The sequence below is a fragment of the Canis lupus genome, chromosome 1 (assembly GCF_048164855.1).
Source record: "Canis lupus baileyi chromosome 1, mCanLup2.hap1, whole genome shotgun sequence".
In the NCBI taxonomy this organism is placed as follows: Eukaryota; Metazoa; Chordata; class Mammalia; order Carnivora; family Canidae; genus Canis; species Canis lupus.
The window spans coordinates 28,429,759-28,445,419 of NC_132838.1; the positions used below are offsets into that span (position 1 = coordinate 28,429,759).

At 36.8% G+C, this 15,661-nt stretch overlaps 1 long non-coding RNA gene across 3 annotated transcripts in view; it reads right to left on the bottom strand.

Annotated features, from left to right (window-relative positions):
* Positions 1-2,858: 2,858 nt before the first annotated feature.
* LOC140632380 (uncharacterized) overlaps positions 2,859-15,661 on the bottom strand; it is a 51,558-nt gene continuing 38,755 nt past the window's right edge. Inside the window, exons 6-8 of one of the 3 annotated variants that reach the window (XR_012029943.1) lie at positions 13,767-13,935; positions 10,339-10,430; positions 2,859-4,477 (exon numbers count right to left, since the gene is read on the bottom strand). This is a non-coding gene — a long non-coding RNA (uncharacterized lncRNA). The remainder of the gene's footprint in view (positions 4,478-10,338; positions 10,431-13,766; positions 13,936-15,661) is intronic. The other 2 variants (XR_012029936.1, XR_012029934.1) reach the window with 2 other exon arrangements.

A 15,661-nucleotide genomic window follows, 5' to 3' on the forward strand; every position in this document is an offset into this window, starting at 1 on the left:
AGTAATCAGATCAGAATTTTAGCCTAGGCTAAGGTAATATATTTTATCACTGTTGCAAATTAATTTCACTAATATAGGAAAAAGTTTCCGATTGATAAAAAGACAAGCAATCATAAAACCAGAGTTTGAGACCTGGACAGACACAAGTTACAGAACCACTTCAGACCACTCCGGGCAGAAAGGAAAAACAAACCAACCACTCTGGTCAGTCTATAACAAGATACACATACTTGAGCACAAGGGAAGGTGTGGTCTAATCTCATCCTTCAAGGACATAGAATTGTTCGCTCTTGTTTTTGTACCTGCTGATGCTGTTGTTGTTTATTAACTTTTGAATGTTCTCTTGCATTGCTAAGTACCATGTTCTGGACAGAACTGAATTGCAATTAGATGTGAACTTATTTGAATGGATTCTCACATTTCACTTAAAGGAATAAATAGTCACATTGGTGAAAGTACAAATCTTTTGCTTTTTTTCTCTCTCTCTTTTTAAGAAAAGAGCAAAAGAAGCTAGCAATTTGGCAAGTGAAAAAAACAGATTAACTGCTTTTTGTCCTAAAATGATTGAACAATAATAATTTCTTCCTTGGGATGACTTCATAGTGTGACTGGTCATATAGTTTTTTTAAATGGTACATAAGTTCATTCAGTAAGTATCTATTAAAACCCACTGAGTATTAGATACGGTTCCAGGCATTTGGCACATGTCAGAGAACAAAACAGAAAGCCCTGCCCTGAAGGAGCATACATTTCTGCCAATGCCGAAATTATCTTAAATCAACTCCTCTTTTAAAATTTTTCTCTTGAATACTTAGTATTTTAAGAAAGAAGCTATTTCTCCAACAGTTCTAATTTTATGCTTAGTATAATCTTTATCAAATGGCATTATCTACCACATTTCCACCTCCAAAGAGAAATCTTGCTAAATTGATTTTCTATAAAATTGGAGTTTTGGCTTGGAGTGGTTATAACCATTTTATATTTTCTGACCAGAAAGTCTTTAAAAGCGAGTACTATTATTGGTTTCCATAGGTGTTCTTTTCCATGAAGATGAGATAGTAACACATGTTGTTAAAGAAATTGAAATGAGTTTGGGAGATGAGTTATGTGTCTTCCTTGTGGGCACTTAAGGGAAGGGAAGATGGTTCCCATTGAAACATACTCCTTTGCATATTACTATCAAACCTGTCAGGTCACATTGCGAAGTGCTTAATAACTTCCTCATGTTTTCAATCCTGTTACCAAGTTTGAGTATCTCTTTCAATATGAACAGATTCAAATTTCCTGATGGGTGAGTTCACTTACATGAAATTGGCTGCTTCGTAAGACTGGAATTCATAGACTTGCTTTTGACCTCAAATGGTAAGTCCTCAGAGACATTTTACCATACTTCAAAGTTCAAGAAAATGGATGAAAGTAGTAGAATCATTAACGCCATATATAATCCAGAATTTGGTACATGGTATTTTGAGGCACATTACTACTTGACTTGATTTGTATAGGTTAACATTAAGATCAGTGAGCAACTGAATTCAAATAATGCATGTGCATATATAGGTGTGTATATGTGTTTTCCTGGAGATCGTGACAAAAAGTAGATATTGAAGAAGATGATGGGAAGTAAAGATTGAATGTTTAATATTAATAATATGTGCTGGTAAAAAAACAAAAACAAAAACAAAAAAATAAAAATAATATGTGCTGGTTACGGGTTGTCTATTGTATGCCAGATACTTTATTTCTGCTATCTCATTTAACCCTAAACAGGCTTCTCATTTTTTAGATGAATAAACAGAGAAAAGCTAAGACTCGGAGAAATTAAACGAGGTCTAGACTCTAAAACATCTAGTTAATAATTGACAGAGCTAGTATTTGAATGTTGGTCTGACACAATAGCCAATACACTTTCAAATATGCCATCAAGGGACACCTGGATGGTTCAGCGGTTGAGCATCTGCCTTTGGCTCAGGGTGTGATCCTAGGGTCCCGGGATCAAGTACCACATTGGCTCCCTGTATGAAGCCTGCACCTCCCTCTGCCTCTCTCTCTCTGTGTCTCTCATGAATAAATAAATAAAATCTTCAAAAACAAAAACAAAAACAAATATGCCATCAATCCTGGCATTGTAAGCTCCTTCAGGCCAAGACAATTCCCACGAAAGAGAACTCAGACCTGGGCCATTGGCCATGGTTGCTTAAGGATATAGACTTTTGGTCAGACAATGTTAAAGGTAATTCACTCTGTAAGGCTCGGTGACAGGCAAACTGACAAGCGGGTGGAGGAGTAGGAGACTAAGTAGGCTAGAATTAAATACAACTTGAGTCATTATTGTTACGGCATAACTCTTGGAATCTCTAACCTCCTTAAAATAGTATTCTATCCTCCCTTAGAAAGAAGCTCCACACCTGCATTGCTCTGAGTTCTAGGGCTTTCCCAGGAAGTCCATAGGTAAAAACAGGTCCCTCTCTCATCTGAATCCCACCTTTCTAATGGGAACCTACTCCTGCTCAATAGATTCTGAGGATGTAAAAAGCCCAGCAACAGCAGGACAGTTGACTCAATTTTTCAAACTCTATTTAAAATAACCTTCATCTGTGCCTTAACCTTGACAATGGAGGTAATAAGTAGCTGCAGATCCTCTACAGGAGACAACTACTCTCTACTATCCAAGAAGCCAGGATGAGCTCCCATATCAGAAGGCCGACTTTTCTATAGCATTCCTTAGAGTTTAGAGGACCAATTAATTACCGCCCTCTTTCTACTAGGTTTGTAACAAACTGAGAAACATACACAGGATTCAAATGAAGGAGCTGAAGGTTTGCTTTATTGCTGGTGGAGCTGGGCTGGGAACAATATTTGGATCCTTTGCCAAAGAGGCTTACAGCATCCCCAAGGACACTGACTTTACAGACCAGGCTGTGATAGGCACTGCTATACATTTTCTGCCCTACCAGCAGAAACTTCCCAGGAACTTCAACAGATGGAGGACACTCCCCCCTCTTGGCAGGGCACCTACAAGGGGAGAGGGCAAAAGAGGCGGCCACCTGCAACAAGTGGCCTCTGCCCCCATATCTCGATAGGATGATCATGGGTGATAACTGTCAGATTCTGACTACACCAATTAGATAAATCTCCCTTCCTTCCATGGGTGGAGTAAGTAGTGGAGAAAAAAAGGCCAAAGTTTAGTGCCTTGGTACTCAAAGTATATCTACAGGCTAGCATGATAATCTGAAAGCATCTTGGAAATACCCCCTCCTCCCTAAATTGGAATCTGTGCTTTAACAAAGTCCCTGGGCAATTTGTATGCACATGACAGATTGAGAAGTAGTGCTTAACAGAAGTGCTATCACAGAAGTCCAAGGACAGGGCAAAAGAATTTCTCAGAGAACCTTAAGTGAGTGAGGTGGCCAGGGGGCCAAAGCCATCTTCAATATTTTATAGTGAAGTTTCACTTGATGCAGGTAACATAGAATTTTAGCAAATACTTGGAATTTTAAACTAGAGCTATAGTTTCAATTGTCTCAGACTAAATGAATTAAGTAAATTCTCAGCCTGCTTTTAGTGAGCCTTTGTTGAGGCAGAGACAGAGAAGAAGTCAACAGAATATAATGAATGCATTTTTTTATTTAAAAGTTCTCAGTTTCAAATATTTCAAAAACTGAGACTCACCATCAAATGGAAGCATCTAAATCACAATTCCTGCTTAGTGTCCATCACACGGAGAGCTCTTGTGGCCAATTTCTGGCTTTAATGAATCAATACCATGTGATCTTTATTTTATAGGCAGCTTATAGTTGGAAATTCACGTTGAAAATTCTCTTGATAGTGGGGCACCTGAGTGGCTCAATCAGTTAAGCATCCAACTCTTGATTTCAGCTCAGGTCATAATCTCACGGCTGTGAGATTGAGCCCCACATTGGGCTCATGCAATGGGCATGGAAAATGCTTAAGATTTTCCCTCTCCTTTGCCCTCGGCCCCTCCCCCAAACTTTGCAAAAAAAATTCTCTTGATGGCAAGTTTAGTGCTTATTGACAGATTTTATCATATATAAGTGAACTCCAATTACTTACTGAATTTTTTAACAATCCAAATATTGTGTTTAACTTCCTGTCCCACAGAATGGCCAAAAGTGCAATCAGTTTTGTGACTTTCACACATAAACCATAACCAAAAAGTAATTTTAACCATGTTTATGGGTCTCTCCCTCAGAAGCCAACAGAAAATTATTACCAGCAAGAGGCTCATCACATGTCCATGACCTACTCCATTTGAAACATTTCAGTCTTGAGTTGCCAGGGTTGTTTTTATAGCTGCTTTCAAGGCTAAGCAGAAGACACCTTGCTTTGCCAACATCATACTCTACTGTCTTTCCTACAGTCTATATTTGTTGGGAGCCATTGATACGTCTTCATAACTATCGATGGTGGTCAGTCAGGGTGATAGACAGGAGGATCAAGTCTTCTGGCCTGGTGCTGCCTATTAAAGAGAACGAGATCAGAAAGAGTGTTTAGTTGATAAGAAAGGAAATCTCTAACTCTTGCTTTCCAGAACTGAACTGGTATAAACTGACACGTTCAAAAGAAGCTGTTTGGTTTACTTAACATTCCTCTTGGTTCTCTGTTAAGTGTTCAAAACATTCTGATATTGCTTATGGCCCTTTCCCACGCAGTCTAATGAAAACTAGTCAATAGCAAGGTGCCAAATATCCTATGATATATAACTTTTTTTGGTGATAGTATATATTTACACAAAACTCGTCAGTATATTACCGCAAGGCAGTTTCACAGTAAACTATTTTAGAAGCACACTGGAGAATGCAGATGAATGTGTAATTTTGATATATTAAATGCTTTTTCTTCTTAAAATGAAAAAATGTCAAAGGTCCAGTTTATGTGGGGAGAAGAATCATTTTCCACATGTGCTAGTCTCTCTGTGGGACTTTTTCTTTGTTCTGAGACAAATTTCACCTTTGAAGCTATATCAGCATAGCACAAAGAAAATTCTGTATTTACTCACCAATTATCTGATTTATTAGATCAATACAGTCTGTTTGGATAACACAGGGCCCAAAGAGCCTTTTGAATGGTGATTTGAATCAGTTACTCAGGAAACTAAAGGAATGCTGTGAACTTCAGTAGGTGGAGTGTGGCACTAAACTATTTGTATTAGTTGTCTGAATTTTTCTGGGAAATGTATTCTTTTCCATTTCATCTCACATTGTATAAAAGAAGTTAGGTCACCTGAGCCACGCTTTTTTAAAGTTTAAAATGGTTGCTTACAATACTGAGATAATTTTATATGGAGAGAAAACTATTTTTAGCAGTAATAACCAAGCAGCTAATGGTCTATCTTCAAATATTTTGAGATAATGCATTTCATTCCCCTTTGAGTAGCTACTTCACTGAAGCTGTTATGTAGTTTACTGCCATTTCTTGTTGGTCTTTGTAAGCAAACATTGTTATTATGCTTTCATTTAACTGTACATTTGATTTAAAAAAATACCCTCCAAATAAAAAGCTATTCTTGTAGTCAAGTACATTTATGATATAACAAACTATTATTAGTGATGTCAGAGGAATAATGCAGAATTTATGTTTGATCAGAATTTTATTATAGCTTACTAAGTGGTCTATGTCCATTTTCTTATTTGCTTTCCATAATACTTCTGTGAGATAAGCAAGTCGGGTAATACTATTTCTGCTTTTTTTTTTTTTTTTTTTTTACTGTTTGAGAAACAAGCTCAGAGAGGTAACAGAATCAGCTCAAAGTCGTACAGTTAATGATGAATTTGGACACAAACCCAGGTCTTCTGGCTCCTTGTCCAAGTCTATGGGGTTGTGACAAAGGCCCAGGAAGATATTTCTCACACAATGACCTAGAGAAATTAAAACATTCTAGGGAAAACATTCCCTAGTTCTGCTCTGGAAAATTTCTAACCAGATTATCATGGAATCTTCTTTAAGACAAAGTAGATGTGTCACAAAAGGAAATTTAGTAAAAACATTCTTATGTAACCTTTTAACATATACACAAGATAAGATTCACTATAACTTAGAAAATAATATATTGGATTTATGCAACCTTTTATATTTCACAAAGTAATTATAGATATGCTACCACATTTAATGTTTATGATAATTCTATTGTTTGATGAGCAGATGGAAAAACTGAGTCTCGGCCTGTTTAAGTTATTTGCCCAAGGTTTCCAGGTGGCAGAAGGAGGGCCAGAACATTGGTACTCTAATTTCAAGGATGATGGTCTTTTCATTGTTCCATAACTTGTTGTCACAATATATAAGGGGAGGCCTAAAGAATTAATTAGGATTATGGTCCAGTTCTGTGATTTTACTTATCTCCTCTACTCAGACCTTTCTTGTGCCACTAGGCAACAATCAAACACCATGTAACAAATTTGATGGCATGAAAAAGTTCAGCAAGGAAAGATAACTCTGTAGGTAGCACTCCAAAGGGAGTGAGTTACTAACCATATTTTTAGTTCTTTGCTCTGAATTGTCATGTCTTTTAGTCAAAGAAGTTCTTCCTTGAATCATAGCATGATAGACATTTTGCTATACTGTTTTTGGAGACTGCCCAAATCTCACACTCAGTTGATAAGAGGGATTCAGAATCCTAGAAATGTCTTAAGAATTAATTTTCTCTGACAATCCCATTAAAAATGCCTGATTTGGGGAACACCTGGGTGGCTCAGTCAGTTAGGTGACCAACTCTTGATTTCATCTCAGGTCATAACCTCAGGGTCATGGGATTGAGCCCCACCTTGGGCTCTATGCTCAGCGGGGAGTCTGCTTGATGATTGTTTCCCTCTGCCCCTCCCCTTGCTCATGCACAGTCTCTCTCTCTTTTTCCTCTATCTCTCAAATAAATAAATCTTTTTAAAAATGGCTGATTTGGGGAAAAAATGATCCTTGAGAAAGATTATCATATCCTATGTTCAAGCTTCATTTCTTCATTTATTTTTCTTTAGTTCTGAAATAAGGTCTGTGACAACTTACAGCTGATAACAGTCTAAAAGCGACTGAAGAAAATAATGAATTCAAAATAACTTGTATAGTCCTCCAAAATAATGCTGACTTAGGCCATAAGGAGAAAAATACTTCTATCTCAAGATAAAGAAGGGGAAGTTTTCAGACATTATCTCATCCATAAATAAGGATTCGAGGCAAACAAGACATAATCAAAGAATGCAAAAAAGAATGTTTCAAATGTCTTTTCCAGCTTGTTTTCCAAGTAGCTTCGGCAGGCAGAAAGAACATCTACTATACAGATGATAAACTTGTTAATCAGGTTCCTGCAATAAAGCTTATCTGTATATTACTCATTCAGAAAGTTCTAATGTAATAGCTCTACATGCCCAGTAATCTTAATTATCAATTTTACTGCTATGTTTTTAACTGTCAGTATACAATGGGGAAAAAAAGATTTTTTGAAAATTGTAACTTTCATGAGTTTTAAGGAATCAGTAAACTTGATGGAAATCTTGAATTTTATTATTAAATTTTCTCAAAGCATTTTTCCCTTTCTTAATGGTACTCATTAGCTTACAGCACTGTTAATATTTGTTTTTGTTTTATTTTTTAAAGATTTGTATTTATTTATTCATGAGAGACACACCGAAAGCAAGAGGCAGAGACACAGGCAAAGGGAGAAGCAGGCTCCATGCAGGGAGCCCGATGAGGGACTCAATCCGGGGACTCCAGGATCACGCCCTGGGCCGAAGGCAGGCACTTAACCACTGAGCCACCCAGGCTGTATTAGGTTCCCTCTCTCTCTCTCTCTCTGTGTGTGTGTGTGTTTCTATGAATAAATAAATAAAATCTTAAAAAAAAAAAAAAAAAAACAGGAAGGTACATTGTAATGCCTGGTCCAACTCCATGCCATGAAGAAAATACTTTCATCTGGATAGTGAGCTTGGTTTACCCAAAGTTGAAGTAAAAACCAGCCTTAGCCAATGCTTGATGTTTTGTTGTTGTTGTTGTTTTAAGATTTTATTTATTTATTTATTTATTTATTTATTTATTTATTTATTTGAGAGAAACAGAGCACTAGAAGGGGAAGGGAAAGAGGCAAAGGGACAGACTCCCCACTGAGTGTGGAGACTGACACTGGGCTCTATCCCCAACCCTGACATCATGACCCAAGCCTAAAGCACACACTTAAGCAACTGAGCCATCCAGGTGCCCCAGTGCTTAGTTCTTTTCATCATCGTCTTCTTCCTCATGTTTATTCACTCCCTCATCCTCTTCCTCATCACCTCCAGCAACATCATCATTGCCATTTACTCAAAACATTGCTAACTCCAGGCACTGTGCTGCATCCCTTATACCCAATCTTCATGTCAACCTTTCTAGGGAACTGTTACTTTGAGAAATGAAACAAATGACCTGTGTAGTTAACTAGAAGGACACAGCTAGAATTGGAAAGAAGCCCATCGAAGTGCCCGGCCCTTCCCACTGGTTCTTAGTGGAGCCATGCTGCTCTCCCTCTCAGTTCAGCTGCAGGACAGTCCACATGCAGGGCTTCCATGAGCACATCAGGCCAGCAAGCCCCACACCCCAGCATTCCTATGACCGTGGCCCTGTGACTTGCTTCTGCGTCTGCTGGGGCAGCATGAGAGCAGTCTGGGAAGAGAGGAGCATGTCCTCAGAGAAGGTCATCTTTAATCCTTCAATGGTTGCTCTGTGCCTCTCTGATGCAAAGACTGATTTTGCTTGAGCTCTTATTTTCCCTCTGACTCTTTCTTCCTCTTACTTTTAAAAAGAAAATTTAATTTTGCAGATCAGATGCTGTAATTTAATAGGAATCTAAGAGGTAACTGCAGATGGTCAGAAGGTGCCAGGAGTGGTTTCTACTGGCTCCTTTCCCTCCAATCCTGTAGCAAACATTGCCACCTGTTATCAGGGAGCAGTTCAATCGCAAATTCCATGATTGGAATTAAATTGCTTTAGCTTTACTACAATTACTTCTTTTGTTGGGAAAAGTATATTCAAGTCATATAGTTTATTGGATTTTTACCGATCTCTTCTACACTTAGGTACTTTTGTATAATGTATGCTACATGGGAGGTAAGCATTAGAAGGAAAATGTGCTGGTTTTTTTTAGTCCGGATCTTAACACTGAAATTATTAGCAATTTTTCTTTATGAAAAGTCTGTAACATTCCATTAAATATAATCCAAAAAAAGAAATAATGAAACTCTGTAAGTTTCCTGGTCAAGTCACATATCCATTTTCAGGTATATTGACTAGAATTAGAAATCACATTCTAAATATTTACCATGGGCAAGGTTATTCAATGCTAATGAGTATCTCTATAGCCCAAGAACATACCAACCAGGTTTGTCTGCTGTGAAAAACAACTTCTACATTTAGTATCCTGGCACTTTTTCCAAAAGGAAGATATTTAAACTTTATAAATGTGGGATACCGATTTCAATTCTTACTTCTTCCCATTTTGTTTTTTCTGATTGTTACATGAGAGTTGTACATAGGCTACTATATCTCTCAAGAAAGTTGTTCTCAGGGAGGTGATGGGGATATTCAATCTGATGGCTCTTAGACATTTTAATCAAACTGTTTTTGTAATACTATTCTATTGAAATTTTGAAGCCAGTGAGCTGTGAACTTTAATTCCCTTAAAGATATGAGCCAAAATAACACACTAGTGATTTCCAAATCAGTGATGGTTTCATTAATATGTAGTAGCATCACTGGGTCATCGATATTTTAAAGAATTCTGGCAATAAATTTCACAGTTTAATCTCTAAACTAAAGAAAAATGGTTACTTTTGTTAGAACTACCAGTCAGATCCGAATGGTAAAATATTAGGAAATTTAAAAAGTAAAGAGTATTTGTTGTAGAAATAACCAAAGAGTAATAATAAAGGTGATAATACTGTTAATAAATATGCAAAAGTGAAGTAAAACGGTCAGTGTTTTATTTTACGAGAAATCTAATTGAAGAATGCAACAAAGTAGGTCTTTTCATTAATAATATTATATTTTCTTTCTCCTAAAATCCATTTATACAAACATTTGTCAAATACTTGCAACATGTCAGATCAGGTGCTGGAAATAAACAGGAAAAAACACAGCATGCATGTCAGAATTTTTCTACAATTATTTTGATTGTACCATACTTCCGTTTGGGGAAAAAGGAGATACTTTTTAAAAAATCAGAACAACTAAAAATAATCTTAATTAGTTATCAAGTAAGTTTCTGGATTATTTCCATTGTTCCATATTATTCAAGATACCTAAAATATAGGATACACTGATGCAAATGAATTGTAGCCATCATCTCTCCTTTGACATACTCACTCTGGATTCCAAACCGTTCCATAAGCTTCGGACTGGTTGAGGCAGGTAACAGTCTTGTACACCAACCTTCCTGGGGTAGGCATCTCAGCACCCTTAAGAAGAAGCGGGGTACTGCCCTCACCAAGATTAACCCAATATGAAGCCTCCCCCCAAATAGGAAAGGTGCTTCGTTTTCTAGACAACAAAAAAACACAACAAATGAAAACCTCATCTTCTCACTTTTGGCTACCTGATATTCTCATAAGCTTTTATGTCCAAACCATTCCTTCAAAAATAATAAATAACTAATAAATATTTCTAATGAATATAATGCAACTCAGCCTCAGTACCTTTGCATGATATAAAATCAGTTGCAAAATCAGTGTACAAAAATCCGTTGCATTTCTATATACTAATATTGAGATATCTGAAAGAGAAATAAAGAAAACAACCCCATTCATAGTAACATCAAATATAACAAAAGACTTAGAAATAAGTTTAATCAAGGAGTTGAAATATCTATATACTGAAAACTATAAGACATTGAGGAAAGAAATGGAAAAAATATATAAATAAATTAAAACATAGCACATGTTCATGGATTTGAAGAATTAATGATGTTAAAATGTCCATACTATCTAAAGCCATCTACAGATTCAATGCAATCCCTACCAAAATTCCAATGGTATTTTTTATAAAAATAGAAAAAAATTCTGAAATTTGTATGGAACCGCAAAAGACTCCAAACAGTCAAAGCAATCCTGAGGAAAAGAACAAAGTTAGATTTAATTACATATTCTAATTTCAGACAATACCACAAAGCTATAATAATCAAAACAGTATGGTATTGGCATAAAAAAACACACATAGACCAAGGAATAGGATTAAAAATCCAGAAATAAACCATGCATATGGTCAACTAATATTGGACAAGTGAGCCAAGAATAGTCAATGTGGAAAAGATGGTCTCTTTAAATAATTGGTGTTCATAAAACTGGATAACCACTTGCAAAAGAATGAAACTGGAGCCCTATCTTATACCACTCACAAAAATTAACTTGAAATGAATTAAAGACTTAAATATGAGTCCTGAAATCCTAAAACTCCTAGAAAAAGACATAAGGAAAACTCTCCTTGACATTGGTCTTGGCAGTGATTTTTTTGATATGACACCAAAATCACAAGCAACAAAAGCAAAATGAAATAATTAAGTGGGACTACATCAAACTAAAAAGCTTCTACACAGTAAAAGAAACAATCAACAATGAAAAGGCAACCTACAGAATGGGAGAAAATATTGTAAATCATAAATCTGATGAGCAGTTTATATCCAAAATATATTTAAAAACTCATAAATTCAAGAGCAAATAAATGAATAGTCTGATTAAAAGATAAGCAAAAGACTGGAATAGATATTTTTCCAAAGAAAATATATAAATGGCCCTCAGCTAAATGCAAAGGTGATCAATATCACTAATCATCAGGAAAATGCAAATTAAAATCACAATGAAATATCACCTGACACCAGTTAGGATAGCTATTCTCTCTCTCTCTCTCTCTCCCTCTCTCTTTCTCTCTAAGATTTTATTTATTTATTCATGAGAGACACAGAGAGAGGCAGAGACATAGGCAGAGGGAGAAGCAGGCCCCATGCAGGGTGCCCGATGTGGGACTCGATTCCGGGACTCCAGGAACATGCCCTGGTCCGAAGGCAGGCGCTAAACCGCTGAGCCACTCAGGTGTTACAGGATAGCTATTCTCAAAAAAAGATGAGACAAGTGCTGGTGAAAAGGTGGAGAAAAGGGAAACTTTGTGCACTCTTGGTGAATATAAATTGGTGCAGCACCAATGTGTGTGACATTTTCTTTATCCATTCATCTGTTGAAAGACATTTAGATTGTTTCCATGCCTTGGTTATTGTAAATAATGTTTTAATAAACATGTAAGTGCAGATATCTTTTCAAAATGATGATTTCATTTCTTTTGGCTATATACCCAAAAGTGAGATTATAGGATAATATGATAGTTCTATGTTTAATCTTTTTTTAAGATCTTATTTTTTTATTCATGAGAGACACAGAGAGAGAGGCAGAGACATAGGCAGAAGGAGAAGCAGGATTCCTGCAAGGAGCCTGATATGGAACTTGATGCCGGACCCTGGGATCACGCCCTGAGCTGAGGCAGGCACTCAACCGCTAAGCCACCCAGGCATCCCATCTATGTTTAATTTTTTGAGGGACCTCCATACTGTCTTCCACAGAGACACACATACACACATGGACACACACACACTGGAATATTATCCAGCCATTAAAAAGAAACTCTGCTATTTGGATAACATGGGTGAACTTTGAGAACATTATGCTAAGTGAAAGAAGTCAAAGACAAATACTGTATGCTGCCACTTATATATGGAATCTACAAAACTGAATTCATAGAAACAGGGAGTAGATTGATGGTTGCCAGGGGTGGGCGTCAGCGAGAAATGAATGAAAGCGGTCAAAGGGTACCAACTTTCAGTTGTAGGACAAGTAAGTTCTGGGGATCTAATCTACAGCATGGTGACTATACTTCATAAGAGGTTAAATCTTTAAAGCTCTCACCACACATACAAAAAGGTAACTATGCAAGATGATGGATGAGTTAACTTTATTGTGTAGCTATATATATATATATATATATATATATATATAGCTATATATATGTATATATAGAGAGAATGTATATATATATATATGTACTATATATATACATATATATAGCAAAATAATATAGCAAATATATATATAGCAAAATATATATATCAAATATATATATTAAATCATCCCATTGTACACCTTAAACTTACATAATATTGTATGTCAATTATAACTCAATAAAACTGGAGAAAAACAAAAAAAGAAGAGCCCAGGTAATAGACTAAGCTTTCAATTCAGTGGAAACACTATTGTGTTTCCTGATGGACACGTGTGTCTCTTGGGATCTGAAATCTCTAAATCAGTTGAGCCCAGAGTTACAGAGATTAAATGAAAGATTTTTGTAGGAGGTATGTCATTAAGACTTTTATGTAAGGAACAGCTTCAACTTACATCCCTGGTACACACACCTGTGCCTTCTGTTTCTAGAAGAATAGCACCATGTACTATTTGTTGACTCATAGTATATGCTGCATCAAGCAGGACAAACACTAACTAGGCAAGACAATATCTTCCATCTAGTGTTTTAGGTTTTCAGCAAGCTTTTTGATTGCTCTCTGAGGCCAAGTACCTTCGAGAGAAGGATTCATAAGAACTATGAACCTGAAGCAGACTTAAATATTTTTCTATGTAGTGAGTTCCTGGATCAGAAGCAAAGAATATAGGACACCAAGAATATATAGAAAGCATTTGGTAAATACGTGGTAGAACTCTAAAAGGCCAAGAAGGCAAATCTAAATCCAGAATAATTACCTATAGAAGTGAGGATAAGGGATCCCTGGGTGGCGCAGCGGTTTAGCGCCTGTCTTTGGCCCAGGGCGCGATCCTGGAGACCCGGGATCGAATCCCACGTCGGGCTCCTGGTGCATGGAGCCTGCTTCTCCCTCTGCCTGTGTCTCTGCCTCTCTCTCTCTCTGTGTGACTATCATAAATAAATTTAAAAAAAAAAGAAGTGAGGATAAATTGAAGGAGGCTTCATTATGGCTGGTTAAGGAATGGAAAGAAAACAAAAAATTGATGGGCTAAGGGACACACAAAGCTGCCAAGCTGACCCTACTGCAAGGAAGTAAGCTTATCATTCATATCCTCGTTCAAGAAATTTGGCAACCTATGGATGCCAGTACTATTTCCCAAGGGGCCCTAGGCCTGGCAGTTGGGCTGCAAGAAGAGAGTCTCTTGCCAAAAGCACATTCAGAAATCAAGCAGGAAGAAACATAGGAATCCCAGGGACTGTCCCATTTGTGAAGAACCCCAGAAGATAGCTGAGTATTTAGGGAACAGGGTCATACCCTCAGAAAAAAAGGCTAGACCCTAACAAGAGCTCAGGAGCTCAGAGCCAGAATTAACTATGTACTCTGAAGAAATTTACCCCAATCTATTCAGTAAGTGACCTCTAGTGACAAGACTTTTCCAGACCACACCTGTTGGTGAGGCCAGGGCTACCAAGGCAGAGCAAAGCTTGATAAAGAAAGGACTAACACCATTTTATTTATGGTTCATTTGAGCTTATTAAATACTCCCCCATTGTGTCTTCCATTTCTTCTTACTCTGCTCCACAGCATTTTCTGTAAGAGTACCCCACCACCCTGTGCTCAGGAATGGTTAAGACCCTTGATATTAGCTTTCCAGCCTTGGTCATCTTTGCACGCTCAGAAGAGCTTAACAATGTATCTTGTCCATAAACTCATTCAACTATTTATTGAACTGCATTCTTTTTATGGTAGTAAGACAAAGTAACAAGGATTTACTTTCTAGAGCCACATGCAATTGCTTTGATATAAAGAACCATTGTAAAGGTTGACCATTTGACATAAATAAAACCGTTTGGACTCACTTGGAGAGCACTTTATACATGGAGCCCTGTTGCAATTGCTAAAGCAGCTGTATTCTTTCTGGAGAATAGCAAAGATTCTTTGAAGCATTCAAAAACATATAGTCACTGTGCATGTTAGTGCTGCCCTTGAAATAACAAAAGGCCTTTTGATAAGAGTTCTAAGCTACAAGTGTTTCTATGGATGCCTGAGGATAATGGGCATAGATTCAGACTCCCGCATTTACCATTTACCGTTGACTCATCTTTTTTGTAATTCTTCCCAGTGAACAAAAAAGAATGAAAGTAGACATGAAGTGAACATATACTGAGTCATGTGGGGGACCTTTTTGCCTAGTTTTCAAAGAAATGATTTAATGCACTGAGTTCAAATAATACAAGGAATTGTGAGAGTTAAATGGATTTAGAAAGTACCCATGGATATATTCAGACCAAATTTGAGTCATGGAATTCAACAAAACTTCTGTTTTCAGTCAAAGAGAATCAAATTATAGCTTTGTAAATTACTAAGGGCCTTTCAAATTAAATTACCTATAAAAAAAATAAAGAGTATTTGAATAAATGCCAAAGTAAAATCTTACAAAAAAAAAAAAAAAAACACAGCATTTTGATAGCATACAAACAAAGCAACAGTTTCTGAGTCTCTGCAAATCACTTGTTAATCAAACCCCTTACTATGGCCTTAAGACTGCAGGATCTGGGCTTTGACTAACAGATCAGCTTCACCCACCACTTTGCTTCTGCCACACAGGCCATCTTCGGTTCCTCAATTTTGCTACCTTTTTTTTACACTTTGAACCTTTGTACACTATGTTTC